The 16396-nt window shown below is 42.2% G+C and overlaps 1 long non-coding RNA gene across 1 annotated transcript in view; it reads right to left on the bottom strand.

The window, feature by feature from the left end:
- LOC138065585 (uncharacterized) overlaps positions 1–14893 on the bottom strand; it is a 37972-nt gene extending 23079 nt beyond the window's left edge. The window contains exons 1-3 of the long non-coding RNA XR_011138631.1: positions 14755–14893; positions 12672–12937; positions 8677–8783 (exon numbers count right to left, since the gene is read on the bottom strand). This is a non-coding gene — a long non-coding RNA (uncharacterized lncRNA). The remainder of the gene's footprint in view (positions 1–8676; positions 8784–12671; positions 12938–14754) is intronic.
- Positions 14894–16396: the final 1503 nt, after the last annotated feature.

The following is a 16396-nucleotide window of genomic DNA, read 5'->3' as shown; positions in this document are numbered from 1 at the left end:
ATGTTGAAGATTTACTAGCAAGAAGCATTTTTAATAGAAAGCCCATAAAACCTCCACCTAAGAGTCCTTAAAGATCCACTTACTGCAATCACTGGCTTACTCATACTCATTTCTGATGTCTCTTTGAATGCTGGAGCCTTTCCAAAGGCTCAAGGCCTACTGCAAAGTGCCAAAATACAGAACAGGCAGGCCGCGTGGCACAAGTATCTGGAGTCTGGGTAACTGGATATTAATTCTCGGCTATATTTATGAGTCAGCAATGAGGGATTCTGTCAACAAGGAATTGAAAGACGAGGGGGTAATTGTTGGTAATCAGTACGGTTTCACAGGGAAAAGGTCTTGTCATCCTAAGAACAAAGTTGGGTTGGTGTTTATTAGGTTGTTAAGTGTCCAGCTGAATTATATACATGGCACTTCTAGAGTATGTTCAGTTCCCTGAATTAGCATCATACGCAGTCAGTAAGGGCTACCATATCAGGGCCAAATGCTGGCTAAATGACATCCCCGTAAGTAGTTATCAGTAGGAGAACTATCTATACAGGTGCATCTCAGTTCTGCGCTGATCACGGTTATGCTAGATACTGTTCACCTCACTTTTCATCAGAGATTTGGGAGTAACGCAGTACCTTTTCGTGCAGCCGGATGCTGCGCTGGGCACCTCGCTACACAGAATATGGAGCAAGCTGACAGCAGGAAGGGCCAACAGGCTTTTTAGATTTTATCATCAAATTTCCTCATCAAGTAGCTTTGCCCCTTAATTCTGTGATGATTAGGTCAAGCAGAAGAGTCGCAAAAGGATGCTCTGACCCCAAAACGTGATCGTTGTGGTCTGGCTGTTATATGAGAGCTAACAGCTCCTCATGGCTGATAAATTAGCACCATGGCTCCATCTTACGATGGAGAAATCCACATGAGAACAGCCAAGGGCACCTTGTTCACGTAGCAGGGACTGAGCTCCTTGAGGTTCTTGGCTTGGCCCTCCCTGCTGACACTCCAGAAGATGACCACGATTAGCTTTCTGTGCCTGAGCTGCTCTCTTTCGCTGCACAAGCAATCAGAAACGTTTTTAAACCTCTCACGGGTGAGAGCAGAACAAAGGTTTCAACAAAAGCTTTTGTGCCAAGCAGAACAAAAGTTTGGTCAGCAGTTCCATCAGTCTGGGCCCTGGTAGAGGACAAAACAGCTGGCCGAGAGGAGAGAACCGCAAGCGCCTAGGCATCGCCTACGAATGGGTGCTGAGATGATGCTCACAGTAGGCCTCAGCCCACGTTTCCACCCCACAATTTGCGAGCAGGGACAGGAAATTGAAACTTCCCCCCTCGCTCCCCTTGAAAAGCACCCTGTCTTCCAGCAGACCGGCTATTTGGTGGTAAAGGTGGATTCGTCTTTCTCCCGCTTTTTTTCTGCACCCAGCGGAACAACCACGAAACCCTGGTGGTTATTTAAAATGACTTTAAAAATGTACCTAGAACTAGGAATTTTTACCTACATTCTGTCAAGACAGGAACTAGAATGCCTGCAGGTCTGCTGTCTGCCTGTTTGAAAGGATAGTCAAATATCTGAGAGGATGCCAAAAGAGCTTCGAAATGTTTTAAAAGGAAATATAAATCGCCTTTTTGGGAGAAAATTAAACAGCACAACCTGTTTACATTAATTTAAAAAAAAAAAGCTAGAAAAGGGATTGGGATGTGATTTGGTTTCAGTGGATAAGTACCTTCACGGAGAGAAAATACCTTATACGAAAGCACTCTGTCACCTGGCAGAGAAAGGCATAACAAGAACCAAGGTCTGGATTCAGCTCCCAGCCAAGTTTAAATAGGAAATAAGGCACAATTTTTAACCGCTGGAATAAACTACCATGGGAGTGTCAGAGTATGCGTCCCTGGATGTCTTCACATCCAGACTGGATCCATTTCTGGGTTCTGCGATTTAGCCAAGGCTAAATCAGACATTACTGGGCTTAACAGGAGGCCAAATGGGTGAAATTTAATGGCTTGTGTTACGCAGGGGGTCAGGCTGGCGGCTCAACTGGTCGCCTCTGGCCTTACTTTCTGTGAAAGACGTTGGCCACAGCAAAGCAAGAGCAAACGACCCGGTGCTTGCAAAATACCGCTGCAAGTGTGGTTGACCCATTTTAAACAATTAGCAATAACCAAATCCTTTCTTAATCACAAACAGAAAACAAAAAAAGAAAGGGGAGAGCGATTTAGTCTCTGAAAATAGCTCACTCTGCTTTAATCCAGAAAAAAATTGCACCAAACTCCCCAGAAAATAGGTGTGCAAGTGTTTTTATGGAATCAAACCTAGATTTTACAAGAACAAAAAAGACTTATGTACTTAAAAGTTCATTTAGCGCTTGGCATAAAGCTTTTGCTTTCTACATGAGTGCAAGCATACTTCAAGGGCACTGGGGATCCGATTACTATCCTGCAAAGTGTAGGGGTTGGCTGAGCAACCCCAGAGTAACTCAAATAACAGGGAACCTGGCCTATTCCCTGTCCATAAAATACACAGAAAATGATCCCACTCCCTGACATTTTTTCAGCTGGGACAGCTGCTATAACAACTCAGAGCTTTTCAATCCATACACAGTGCTGGTGTATAACCACCTCAGGTTTTCAGCATGGAACCATTTTTCTTCTGAGCCCGTTTTGCTGGAGCAACCAGCACTCGGGGAAAAGCGGTTTGATAGCCTGGGGGTGGGGGGGGGATGAGGGGGGAGAACGGTATTAAATCAATGAAAAATTCAAAAGGTCAGGGCGGGAGAGGGGGTAGTGGAGTAGGGTAGAAAGATTTACAGCAAAAAAAAACATACTTCTTGAATCCGGTCCAAGAGGAGCCACAGGGGGCTGGTGCCAGTCATCACTGATGAAAGGGTTTGGATTTGTCAAGGAGAAGGATGCTGTGTAAAAATTGCGTTCAAAGACACAGTGATTTTGCATTAAGGGGCCGGTCAATGCGGGCATTGCCTGAGCAATGGCTCCAGGTTTGTGTGCTCCTTCATATCCTGCTCTTCTGCAGCAGCCCTGCAGCTCCCGCTGCAGCAACGGTCCCCACAAAGGGAAGGTTGCAGGGAAATGCTGCATTTTTCAATCGGGGACCGGGTTTTTTTTTTTTTTTTTTGATTTAACAGGATGTGGAGTAGTCCCTTCTAGTATTTGCCATGGCAGGGGCGTGGGTTCGCTTCACCACTGCTCATCCACAAGGGTAGAAGTTTCCATCAGCAGCATAAAAGCCTTATAATGCCGACAAAAAAGGCAGAGACAGTATAAAGCCTCCATCACAGAAACTCGAAGCATTCGGCAACTGAACAGAAAACACCAAATAGCAAACACTCTCACCGTGTACCATAAAGCCATATACTGTTGCCTTTTGACCCAAGCAGTTGGTCAATATTCAGGGTCTTTTTCTTCCCAAAGGGCTGAGAAATTAATGATAATTCCAGATATTTCTTTGATGCAATACGATTTTGTTTAAAAGAATATAAACAGAGTCTTATTTCACCGAGCAAACTGGGAACCAAGCAGCAGGAGATAGTTTATTTGCCTCTTCTCGGTCACCTTATCCCCAGCGCTTCAGATGCTCTTCTTAGAGCGCTGCTTTAACACTGCAGTGTCTCTTCAGCTGAAAGAACACCTGCACCACACCTACATATTTTGGGCATTTCCCCTTGTTTTACTTTCTAAGATGGCAGCCTCATAATCAAGAGATTAGGTCACAGGTCTTCCTCTCCTTGCAACACCATCAGTCCCAAAACAATTTAAACACTCACTGCACCCACAAGCATAGGTTCGTAGGAGTATTCGTATCATCACCTTGCACCATCTGGATTTTGCACCAAGGAAATAAAACCCCTGGGTGCAGCAGAGTTTTGTTGGTTTATTAAGTTGCAGCTGTGATGCAAATCAAGCTCCCCTTGGAAAAGAAATAGCATTATCTGTGCAGCAAGACCTACAGTTGCCCCGTGTTTTGGCCTAGCAAATCTGTAACGATCAGCAACTAGGGATATAAATCCCTATTTGAAGCCTGAGTTCATTTCTTGCTTCTTTTCTCCTAGCTGACTTGCAGCGTCACCATTGGCATAAACAGCCCTGACTTCTCCATCAGCTATTTCCTTCTTCACTTCCTCTTTCACCAAGTGCATGTTTTTCACATTTGTACAGTACTTGCAAACTCAGAAAAGCTCATCTGACTGTGACTGAAACTCTGGCACATAGTTTCATTTTTTTCCCCCCTTTTACTGAACTAATTTTTGCATGATACACTGCCAACTTTACTTTTTTCCCCCTTCCCTCTATATAAACAATATTTCTCTTCCAGATATTTCTTACACATTTGATAAAATGTGTTGCATACATAAGATGACTTTGGCTCAATTTTAGAAAGATTTGGCATAATGCAATATACTAACTCAACTTTGATTCACTGAAAAAATTTATGTCATTAAGAGCTGTATATACTTCTGATTTTAGTGTATAGCAGTGATTGATTGTTTCAGTTGTAAGTGATGAAGGCATGGCCAAATATAAATAAAAGCTGTGCACCACCTTTCAAAGACGTGCCTTTTAGTTATTTTATAGGAATGGATTAGGTTCTAAGGTTTTCAGGAGGTGTTGCTTTACCAGTGGCACTTCTGCAAGTACAGCAGTGTTAACCTTGGTTCCCTGGCCAGATTCCAGTGTGGTTAATTATATTCTGCACACTGTGAAATTCCCACATAATTTTCAATTAAGGAAGTTATTTGCCACTTCTCCACTCCTTAAAAATTGTCGGTAAGATCTGCTGCATACAAAATGGCTGCTATGCTCCATCCCAGCGGCGACTGCACGCTAGCCAATCCTCCTGAGAAAAGATTACTTCGATGTAAAATAAGTTTAGTCCTTTACTGTGGTCAAGGTCACCAGAAATTCTTTGATCTTGTGGTACACAGGCAAAAAGGAAAGACAGAGTCTGAGAAGTATGAAGATATCTTAATGCATGCGCTAACCTCACCATGTTAAGAGTATTTGGAGCTGATCTGCACCTAAACTTGAAGCTGAATAGCAGAATGTTTGCGTTAAAAGCTGCTGCTTTGTTGTTGAGACCTAGAGAGAGAGAGAGAGAGGAAGAGAGAGGGAGAGAGAATGATTACATCTGGCTGTTAAGGTCCCCTCCAAAAGAGGAAATGATGAAGCTGCGTTCACATCAGCCTTTCAAGGACCACCTCAGGTTCGGTGGCCTCTGTCAGTGAACTTTCCTGGCGATCGCACCGCACACTGGCCGAGATATCCTCGAACGTGGCGAGAGTTGCTTTGCCCTTGCCTCGCTGCACGCACACGTGCAGCCCCAGCGCACGGTGTCCCACCAGACTCTGCATCTGGGCTCCAGCCAATCTGCCATGCCAGGACCTTGCTGCTGCTCATGAGGGTTGTGGAAGGGCAATGTGATGAAGTTATCTCACACCACTTGTGGCCTTGCACTTTCAGCATCCACTGATGACACCAGGTCATGGTCCAAGCACAAGAAGATAACAGCAGGCTACTCCTTTCGGGACAGGAAGAGTCAACTTCACAGCCTGGTGTTACAAGCAACCACTGACTCTAGAGGGTCAATGTACCCCAGCTACTCTACTGCTGCAGAAGTAAATAGATTTCTAGCTCCATAAGCTGCTATACTAAACTCATATTTGTGGCTATCCACAACAGTGCATCATGGCCACTGATATCCTGGAATAAGACTGTATGGCAGGCAGTTCACTCCTTGTTAATTGCCATTCAAATGTCATCAGCACTTTCTGGGGGAAAGACACATCCAATAGCGCAGAGGACACTGAGAACGGCGGGTACACAATGTCCTCTGATTATTGTAACCCTGAAGGGTATCATTAGGTCATCAGCCAAACACACCAGTATCAGATATGTTAGCATGATGCCCTGCATGTTTTTGAACATCAGCTCCTTCCTTCTGGACAAGGCTGGTATCCTTTTCTCACTCAGTGACATGGGTGATGATGTTTCACTCCAGTTGTCATAGAATATATGGCCTTACTCTAACAACTCTGGTGCTCACGGCAAGATTAGCTAGGTCTTCAGTTCCTTCCAGCTGTCCATCAAGTGCATCTCTGGATGCTCAAAGCTAGCAGCACCGGCTGTCCAAGCAGCACAAAGCTAGCAGGGAGGATGCTGTCAGGATCCCCAAGTGTTGCACCCTCCACAGACTGTGCAAGGAAGGACAAAGCCCTTCCAGTTCAGGATGGGAACACGCTGGAGTGCTTTTGGCCAAACCAAGGCCTACCTTGGCTACAGACTCAGCAAATATGTCACCTGTAAGGACAGGGTTATGCCTGAAGTCACTCATGCCTATATCATTAGATTTCCCTTTGTCCCCATCTACAGTGACTTGTTCTGTTCCATCTCTGCCTTGCCTTAAGACATTTGAGTCTTCTGTCTTCCTTTCCAGCCCTTCCAAGTTTTACCATTCCTTTATTATTAAAATTTTTTTCAAGTCTTATTGAATACTTTTCACTAGGCCCTTTTTTTCCGTTTCTTCTTCACATTCTCCATGTTCACATCTCCCGTTGTCCTAACTGCAAATTGTTCAGGATAGCCACTAACTGTTAGACTTCCCTGTTCCTTCTTGTCAGAAACACATCCTTTTGTGAAGAAAAAAAGAGGAAAAGCTTGATCTCCTCTGCATTTGTTTCCATCCACTTACCCTGGCTGTAGACTCCTCCATATTGTAGGGGCTAGCTTCTCTCCCTGTCCAACGACCTGATGTGACACAGACGTGATATAAGGGATGGGGCTCCACTGCTTAAGAGTCTGTGCCGGATGTGTACCCTTCCTTACCAGTTCCCATTCTACATACAAACATATACGTACATGTCATGCCTTCCATGTTGCCACACCGTCTTAAAACTGCCATGTTGCTAACAAGTCCTCTTGACAGGTGGCTTGTGCACAGATCCCACACACACTCACTTTTGCCCAGAAGGGCACACCCATGCACTCCCCCACCCTAGCTGAAGTCTTCTTGCACCGGTCCTGTTGCACTTCACCCTCTACTCTGTCATGACATGAGGTTGATTATTTTTAAGGTTTTAAACAGGTATATGGAATTATCTTCAGGAGGGGTCAACAAAAGTTCTCACCATAGTGAGAGGGGAGGGCTTGAAGAGTCTAACCTGGCAGTTTTTTCTACTGACAATGCTCTCACCAGCTGATTTATTAAAATATTCTCAGGAGTAGTCTACTCCAAGATTTCTTTTTCAGTGTAAGGAAGGTCCCCCAAGGCATTACATTATATTACAGATTGCTAAAATTGAGGTTGGTTAAGCCAAAAGTGCTTTTCAGAATGCAGTCACTGTTTGGAAGGCCAAACTGTTCAATAATGGCCTACATCTGTCAAACAGGGGCATTTCCACTGACCAAATGATAAATTTAATCCACGAGAAAGCTCAGAGCACATAAATTATGTTGTTCCCTTTTCGACTAAACTAGAGAGTAGTTAACTTGCTGTGAAGTCTTTATGTTGTAACTTCTAAAAAATTGTTCATAGTAACGATTCTGCAGAGGCTGTTTTAGAAGTAGGTACAATATTGGAGTGCCTGTGGTAGTAACCCCCTGGGAACAGCCCCTTGTAAACCGTTCATAAACAACTTGGAGAGGGGGAGCTCTGTGTGTGGTCCTGACTTGATCTTGCAACTTTGGGAGCTGAACAGCTCAAGGTGGATCCATTTCATAATTGTTTTATTTGTTTTGAAATCTCTCAGCATCCTTCAGATGACCTTCATATGAGTATGAGGCAAGAACTTTAATTATTATTGTACATAAATCTAATGCTTATCACAGAGAGGCACTCAATCTCTGCTGGAACCTCTACGCACTACTGCAATAAAAACAAAGAAATGCTCCCACTAATTACAAAACTAGTATTTAATCTCTCCATCAATAAGTCTAATGCTGCCAGCATTGCTCACAGACCTAGCCCTGGCAACTGGCAGAGAATAAATTCTACAGATGCTACGTGACAAACAACTATTCTGAAGATCCCCTCAGTGCCTCAACTTCCCATCAGTTTCTCAAAATAACTTGGTAAACAACCTGCTAACACTGGTGGTGGAGACACCGCTAAAATTGGTTCCTACTTGTCCACACAAGCCCTGGGATTCCAGGACTTCGGCAGTCCAAGAATTTTGTGGCCACGCCGGGTATATGAAGTGACAGTTCTTGGCTAACCTGAATTAATGATGACATGCGGACCACCCTGGCTTGTAATTTTAAAAAGGTCACCTCAAAGGTCATCAGTACAAACACAGGAAGTAGCAGTGTTCTTATTTTACACTACTGTGTTGCAAAAAGTCCCAATGACAGAAGGAAGCCACAAATAGCTGCAGATCTAATATTATGGAATTGTTTCGCGGTAGAAGCAACGGTAAGAACCCAATTTAATAAGCTATTCCCTTCCCCTCACTATGAATCAACCAGGGGTAATGTAAGGAATGCAACGCTTTACATCAGAAAGGGGAATATTTTGAATGAGCAGTTTACAGCTGTGAAAAACTCTGCCTGACACTTCACAGAACAAATAAGAAGGTGCTGTCCTTGCCAGAAGGAGGTAAAATCTTATTTCAAAACTTGTTTAACAAAATGTTATCAACAGAATATGAAGACTGGGAGAAAGAAGAACAAAGATTACCTGAAGGAATAGTATGTGGGCCTTGTCACAACAGGATGGAATATATTCTTTTCTGGTATAAATACAGGAAAATAAATCTTCATGGAGATGTAGGAGCTCTTAAGGATCTGAACAAAACAGAAATATGAATTATTTCCTCAGTGGACATCAAATGGAATCTAATCCTGCCATGCTTATCTTTTTACTGCATAATCAATAAAATCAACTAGGAAAAAACCTAATGACAATTGCACCAGTTGTCTTTTGTGTACCACAGTTTGACATCATCTAATGAGAGGTTAATTAATAGTTAACCTGGCCAGCACAATTGCCTAGTGAAACCGTGCTGCTAATCCTGTGGCTTTAACTAACTTGTAACTTGAGAAGAATTTGTTCACAACTGGCTCTGGCCCATGTCGGAGACTAGAAACTTTAATGGTTAGTGACTCCTGCAGGTATTCAGACGAGTGTTCAGGGTTGCTGCCTAGTGAAAACAGACCTTTGTTTGCTCTTTGCATGTGATTGTGGGGAATATCACCTGTGTTTGTTCTCCACTGGAGATAACAGTAATTTGGTGTTAAGACTGGTTGATGCTGGAGTATCTGGACGCTAGCTTCCTGCTGCGCTCTGGTCCAGCACACACAGGTGCCAATGCAACCACATGACATATAATCACCAAGGAGAATATTGATTTCTCTCGGTTGATAAGTAAGCATCACTTACATAAACACAGGCTTAATTCAGCAAGTCAGTCAGTTCCAAGCTCTGCAGGACGTGATAGTGGGGTTGGGATGCAAACGACATCTCCTACGTGGGGCTCTTCTAATGCGGATCCTTCTAATTAACCTGCGTGATCTTTCACTGATGCCTGGTTTGGGAGACACATCCGCAGCCCAGGCCTACGTTGCTTGGGCTTGTCTGTAACATTATGCCCCTGGCTTTTCTCCTGAAGTACAAAGGCTGCTGCACAGAGACGTTTGCTGCGTGAACTTCTGCTGTTGCGTGGTCCTCACACAGAGACTGTGACCCCCTTATCTCATTCTTTTGAGCCTCGGTTGATATTTGTACAAGCTCTAGCAGAAAAGAGGCTGCTTTGCTTCTGAAAACTAGCTAATAAGTAATTCCTTACAACTTTAGCAGTTAAAGTCCTCTACCATGTCCCAAGCAGTTTGTGGACCTAGAGAAAAGCATGAATACTCTTGGCTTTTGTCTACACTACTAAATCAAATGCTGCCTAGGAATGGTATTTCGTACTGGAAAGAGGGATCATCTCTATTGTTAAACTCTTAGAATGGCCCAATTTTGGCAGTTTCTGCCCATGCCAGCTAGTGTGTCCCTAGCAATTCCCAGGGACAGTTTGGGAGCCAGAGTATTTCGGGCCAACTGGTCAGTCTGTCTGCACATGGCCTCCCTGCTCTGAGTGCTGAGGCCCTTTACTAGCCTAGACACTGGCTGTTCGGCATCGGCTGGCATCAGTCTCAGAGAATAGACCTGGGCACATTTAGTCTAATAGCACACACACAGCCTCAGGTCCCAGAAAAAAAAACTGGCTTACAGCTGTCAGAAGATATGAAAAAGAGCAGACCTGCTTAGTACTTGATGATGAAAAAAAAAATTAAACCGAACACTTTCCAAAGCTAAAAAGCAGGCTTCACTGAGAAAAGAAATATCACGTCATTGAAATGCTACTGGATCAGTTTTACACAGGAAAATGTAAAATTATTTTTAGCTTGATTTCAAAAGGAATTATATTTTTGTTTTTCTTTCATTTTCAGATTAAAATGCAGTTTCCCTTTCTCCTTTTTCTCGCTTCTCTGCCTTTCTCCTCTGGAAAAAAAGTAGCAGGGAACCAGAGCGAAAAGAAGGGAGTTCTTCGGGCTCTGCTCTCACTTGTTTTTATTCTTTTCAGAAGATGGTAGGGAAAAACAAAACATATCTACTGCCGAAGAAGAAATAGCCGCAAAATCCAACTAACTACGCAAAAGAAGATGAGAGGTGAGAAAGAGAATTGCTGGGGAAAAAAAAAATCAAAATAGACAGAGGGCCTGGGCAGAAAGAGGTAAGGCATTGGAAGCAAGGTTGCATGTAACGGTTGACTGGAGATGAAATCCATCTGGAGCTGACCAGCTGCTTTGAGTGTTTGCTCAAGCTGTACCAACACGACTCGAACAATGACTCTTCTGCTGGTCCAGGTCCAATCTCAATTCTTTAGCTCAGTCTGCACACTCTGGACGTCTGCATCTTTAACAAAAAATAATCATCAAGGTGAAAAGAAGGGTTTAATTGGGCATATGGCACCCTCAAATGGGAAGGATGGAGACAGAGCTCTCTTTCTGTAGCAAGGAATTTTGTTTAATTTCCTACTTGGTGAAAAAGACACAAGCACTGTAAGGCTTAAACAAAGGGTAAATACAGTGATATTGGTCAAGAAAACAGTGAGAGAAGAAAATCCAGACAGTCAAGAAAGGATGTACACTAATGATTAAATGTCAGTTGATTCAATTAAGATCGATTGAAACACCAAATTCACATGTTTAGGATTTATTTCATTTGCAAACTAAATTCTGACATGATCAGGATTGATTCAGTCTGTACACAGACCCTTTTCTAGAAAAGTCAGAAATACCAAACATAATCTGAGGACCAGATCCTGCCTATTTGTATTTCTTACAGGACAAGTTGCAATTTAATACAAATTAGTGGCAGAATTTGGTACACTGAAAGTGCTCCAGCATTCATTTATCCAGATTATGTATTCACTTCATTTGACATTGCACTAATTCTGACAAATTCAAAGGCATTTCACACTGGAAAAAAGAAATCTTTTCCCATGCAGAGATAACCTTGGAAGCTCCCCAGTGCTTCACAGAGCCTAAAATAGAGTCCAGTTCTCCCATTTCTAATTTGCAGCTCCGTTGTTTGTGTATTTAGCACGACAGCGTTGCCGTGCAAAAGCTCGCACGGCGACACCGACAGCCATTGGCCTGAAAAGAACCATGGAGACGGTGCAAACCTGACACATTGCTAAGCATTTTGTCATTTGTGGCTGGTTGTGCGTACATGATGATTACCCATGCTCCGTTCCAGTTATTCAACTGGAACCGCCAACCAAGACTGCAGCTTTGGTCACTATATGGTCTGGGTTCTGATGATAGAACAGAGGATTTCATACTACAGTGCATTTTGTAAACAAGCATTTGTTACATACAAAAACCCCATAAATATTATTTATCTCAATGTAGATTTCAAAGTGTCCAAGAGTCAGGGCTAATTAAGGTTCAATAACATATTCCATAATTTGAAGCCTTTTTTTTTTTTCTGCTTTATTATAAAAAGAAAAGCTATGGCCATTATGTTCTAATTTGTAAACACTTCATTTGATGGTTGAGCCTGGAAAGTATGTTAGTGTTGTTTGTCCTGTCAAAGGCTTTGGAATGGTCTGAAGTCTACAGAGCTACATCTGTTGCTATTTATCTTTTTTTTTTCTCTATTTCTAACACAGTTTATAAAATGCAGAAATATCTTAAACATTGCAATTAGAATTTAATAAAGGATTTTTTCCTCCTAACAAAAATTTATTAGCCTTTTCTTTGAACTTTCAGAAAGAATACAGATATTGTAACACACAAAAGTAAAATGATCTTCAGATTTCCATCTTGCTGTGGAAGCAAATTCTTGTGGAAACTCAAATTTAGAAGTGGACTGACAGCAGGAGAGCTTAGCTTGCTGTCCACGTTTCTGTTCTTTGCACGTTCTTACATCACTGAGGCGTCTGCACATGTTCACGTGAGCCCTAAACAAAATGGCTAATTGCTACTGTGAGCTGCTTTGCTCACCCACTCCTTGCAGGACAAATCCAAAATCTGACCTCCTGCTCAACCCTGTTGCAGTTTTTAAGTACAGAGCTGAAAAACTATTTGACTCCTTTCTGTCTGCCCCTTACCACAACAGTTGTCAGCAATTATTAATGTATTTTTACTGTCACAACACCTTAGTGAGGAAGGAAAATTTCATACCTGCTGTACAGGAAATAGGGCCAAGGATTGAAACGAAGTTTGATGAACACCATCTTAATATCCTACCCTGTCTGTAGTTTGTCAGCTTTGACAGCGTACCCACTGCTGTGCCAAAGCCCAACCTGAAGAGACGTCCTCCCTTTCCGTCTTCCTTTCCGTAAAAGATGGTCAGGAAAAAGGGCAACCAACCGTCTGTGCTTTTGAGTATTCCAGGGGTCTGGCATTAGGTAGTGCATCTTTAGCATGCAGTGCAGTAAGATCACAGTCTTTTTGGAAAAAAAAAAAAAAGGAGAGTTGGAAATTATTCCATTCCTAATGGACAACCTAGAAAGAGACAGAGACAGAATACAAAGCAGGTAATGAAGAGATCGGCAAGACGGACACCAGCAGCAGAGCTGAAGAGTTATAAGGGATGGATGGAGAAGAGCTTTACACTCAGCATGTAAAGAAAGCAGCCAGCATATCCTTGTAACAAAACTGATGTGATTTGACAGTCAGAACCATAGGCAGGGGTTAAATATTAAGTAATCATCCAGAAATGTTGCTGCAGTGTTTTGCGGGAAACGTCATGCAGGTTTCCGATGATCCTTTTCTCTTCTGCAATCCAATTTCCCTTATTATGCCACATTTCCCATGAACCATAGTCTTTACTGTTGGAGATAGGGAAAGGAATTTCTATGGTATATCATGGAGGATATAGTTCTTCCTACTATTTTTATCTATCCTTGCTAAACCAGCCCAGGCTATAAAGAGAAATGGCCTGAAGAAATTGAGTAAAGCTAACACAAAGTACTGTAGCAGTATTTTTTACCTGAGTAATTTCAATCCTGGACTACATATGTTGGCGTTCTAATAACAAACAGAAAGAAAATAGCAACTAGAAAGAATACATAGAAAGCTGATATTTTAAAGGAATAATTTAGTTGAAATTTCAAACTTCTGGCAGCGGTCGCCATTGTGAAATGCTGACCATCTCAGTAAGGATTTTGATTTTGATTTTTACATTGTTAGCAGCTCCAGTTGAGGACATACGAGAGCTCAAATCCAGCTCAAAGTTCTAACAAACCACTTCAGTTGTTCACAGCTATGTTTTATATGCATTATTATACTAATGGGCAATTTAGTGATTATAATATGAGAAGTGAGTGCAATTCAATTTCCTTTTAACTTCTCTTTCACTCACTTTAATAATTTTTTATAATTATTATAGTAGCAGTGTTGCTTAGCTCGCACACTGATCACAGTTAAAAAAAAACATTTCCTAGTTTTCCAGATTCTCAAGCATTCTTTGGCCCTTTCACCATATTAATGGCATAAAAAAGCCTATACATCCAGCAAAAGAGACCTCCTGGGCACTATAAACCATCCATCTCCTGTGCCACATTCCTAGTTTAAGGAATATTCCCAGGATGCGGGAGGTAGGTGGGATATGTCACAACAGCTGAGTACTCACAGCAAGCCACTCTGCCAAAGGGAAAATTCCAGGATCCAGGAAGAGCAATGGGTGGCATAAAGCCTCCTTTAGCTCATCCCCTTACCTCGCCCCAATATTACTTTGAGTGCAATCGTGGTGCCCACAAGCCTTGCTGAAAACGAATACATTACACGCTTTTCAGAAATGATCCAGACAGTAAAGATCTTCGCTTTGAACAGATGCTGGGCCCAGCTCAAACAGACCAGAGAGCAAAATCTGGGATATACCTATTTCTTCTTCAAATAAGCACCTCTGATAGGTTGTTAAGGAACTATAAGCAAATGCTGCTGTCTGAACAGTGTTCCTTGAAAATAGTCCTTCACTTTGAGATATTTTTTTCCAGTCTTAAATTTACCATAATATACCCAAATCAAGGCAGAATATCACCACAATTGGTTAGAGAGGGTGATGAGGGTTAGATAACAACAGACCGTTAAATATTTTGGTCGTTAATGCAATGAAACCTTCAAAACAGCCACATGAAAGTTAACAAAGTCACCATAGGAAACAGTGTATGCTTACACAGTAGGAACAACAGGATACACATTTAACATGCTTTATTAGTAAAATTAGGAAAGCATTGAAATTCCAGCATGTTAGCATACTCACAAACTCGGTGACTTCACAAGAATCAAATGACAGCTATTAAAAACTCATTTCTTGCAGAAAGAGCTTTTTCTTTAACTGCTTCTTTTCTTTTCGGCGTCTAAGATCAGCAAATCTACATACGCTTTGTCGCAGCCTTGAAATCCCCTTTTTTTGGTGTGTAATTTCACGTTTACATCATTTCTATACCACAGTGTCATCACAGCCACAGCCCTGCCAAGCCTTCCCTTTGTGAATATCTTGCCAATAAAGGACTAAGCAGGAGACTCGATACTAGAACATCGCATTCACTTTACAGCATTTCAAAATAATAAACTTGTGTTCTACAGAGTTAATGCACTTTTTATTCCTTTACTAGGAACCGTAGGCCTCTCTCTCAAGATTTCCTGTTACATCTTTGCCTCTGGAATGGCATGTGAACTTCTGTTATGCCAAATACTGTTATATCTGTTAGAGAAATTAGCAAATATTTCAGTAGATGTCTTAAAAAGCATGATCCTCATTTAGTAATTCAATGCTGAAAGTTTTAATGTAACAGATGCTGTAACATCATCCTCAAAGGTCAAGGACTCAGTGTGGCTTAGAGTCTTTAAAATGAGATTGGATACTGTTTTTAGAAGACGTGCAGGTATGTTTTGCTCCTGTGTTGCAAAAAAAAACTGCTGAGTCTGTATGCGCAGGTATTGTAAGGACTGTGGTGGCCTATTGGGGACCTAAGCCTTTCTCTCACTCTCATCCTTTCTGGGTCCTGAGCATGTTCATGATACCTGCTGCTCCATGTTAGGACAGCAATCACTTAAATCGGACACTCTTAAGCTTCACCTGCACATATCAGGTACCTGCTTGAGACTGGCAGCTTTGAGGCTGAAAATGACTTTTGCCCTAGTCAGCCTGGGAGAGTTCTACTTTTTCTGCTTTTTGCAGGGCAATTCTCTCATGTGTATCACTTCAATACGTGCAATCACTGCAGCATAAGTGGCTGCCTGGTCTCCACCAACAGCACTCATTTTTTGACAACTGGAATATTTTTCCCCCTGGGAATCAAGTAGAAGCTGATGACGATGAACGGGAGATCAGATGTAATCTCTGTGAAATCTGGGAAATGTGACTTGGCTTCAGAGTTCGAATGCATTTGTTTGTTCTGTGGAGGGTTTGGTTACTGCCTTTTCAGTCACCGATCGCTAATACAATTAGCAGGGTAAATGAATGTGACAACTGACTCCTACCACATTCGTTCTTTCACGACATCAGTTAAAAAGGATCACTTACACAAATTAGCAAAGGGACAGCGAGATGGGGAAGTGTGGGTTTGCTCTTTAGAAGACATGAGACTGGAGGCTAAGGAAGCTAACGTCTGATACATGTCTTCGCCGGTTTAAGTTAAAAGTTGGACTGTTTTTTACCCTGATTCACACTTCATGGTTTTCCTAGTCTCATGTTACTGGACAGTCTCCTTCCCAGAGATGAAGTGAAGGACAAATGCTGCTTCATACGGTGTCTGTGGTGTAGGTGATAACGTGATTGCATGGCACGGTGGTTATGATATCTCTACAGTAAAGCATATCGATCAGGGAATTCTGTAACCTTAATTTGGGTCCCACTCAGCTTTCTTTCTTTCTTTTTTTTAAATATAAGTTGTGCCTAG

The sequence above is a fragment of the Struthio camelus genome, chromosome 1, assembly GCF_040807025.1.
Source record: "Struthio camelus isolate bStrCam1 chromosome 1, bStrCam1.hap1, whole genome shotgun sequence".
Taxonomy (NCBI): domain Eukaryota; kingdom Metazoa; phylum Chordata; class Aves; order Struthioniformes; family Struthionidae; genus Struthio; species Struthio camelus.
Note: the sequence above shows the minus strand (reverse complement) of the source record. Positions and strands in the feature narration are given on the sequence as shown.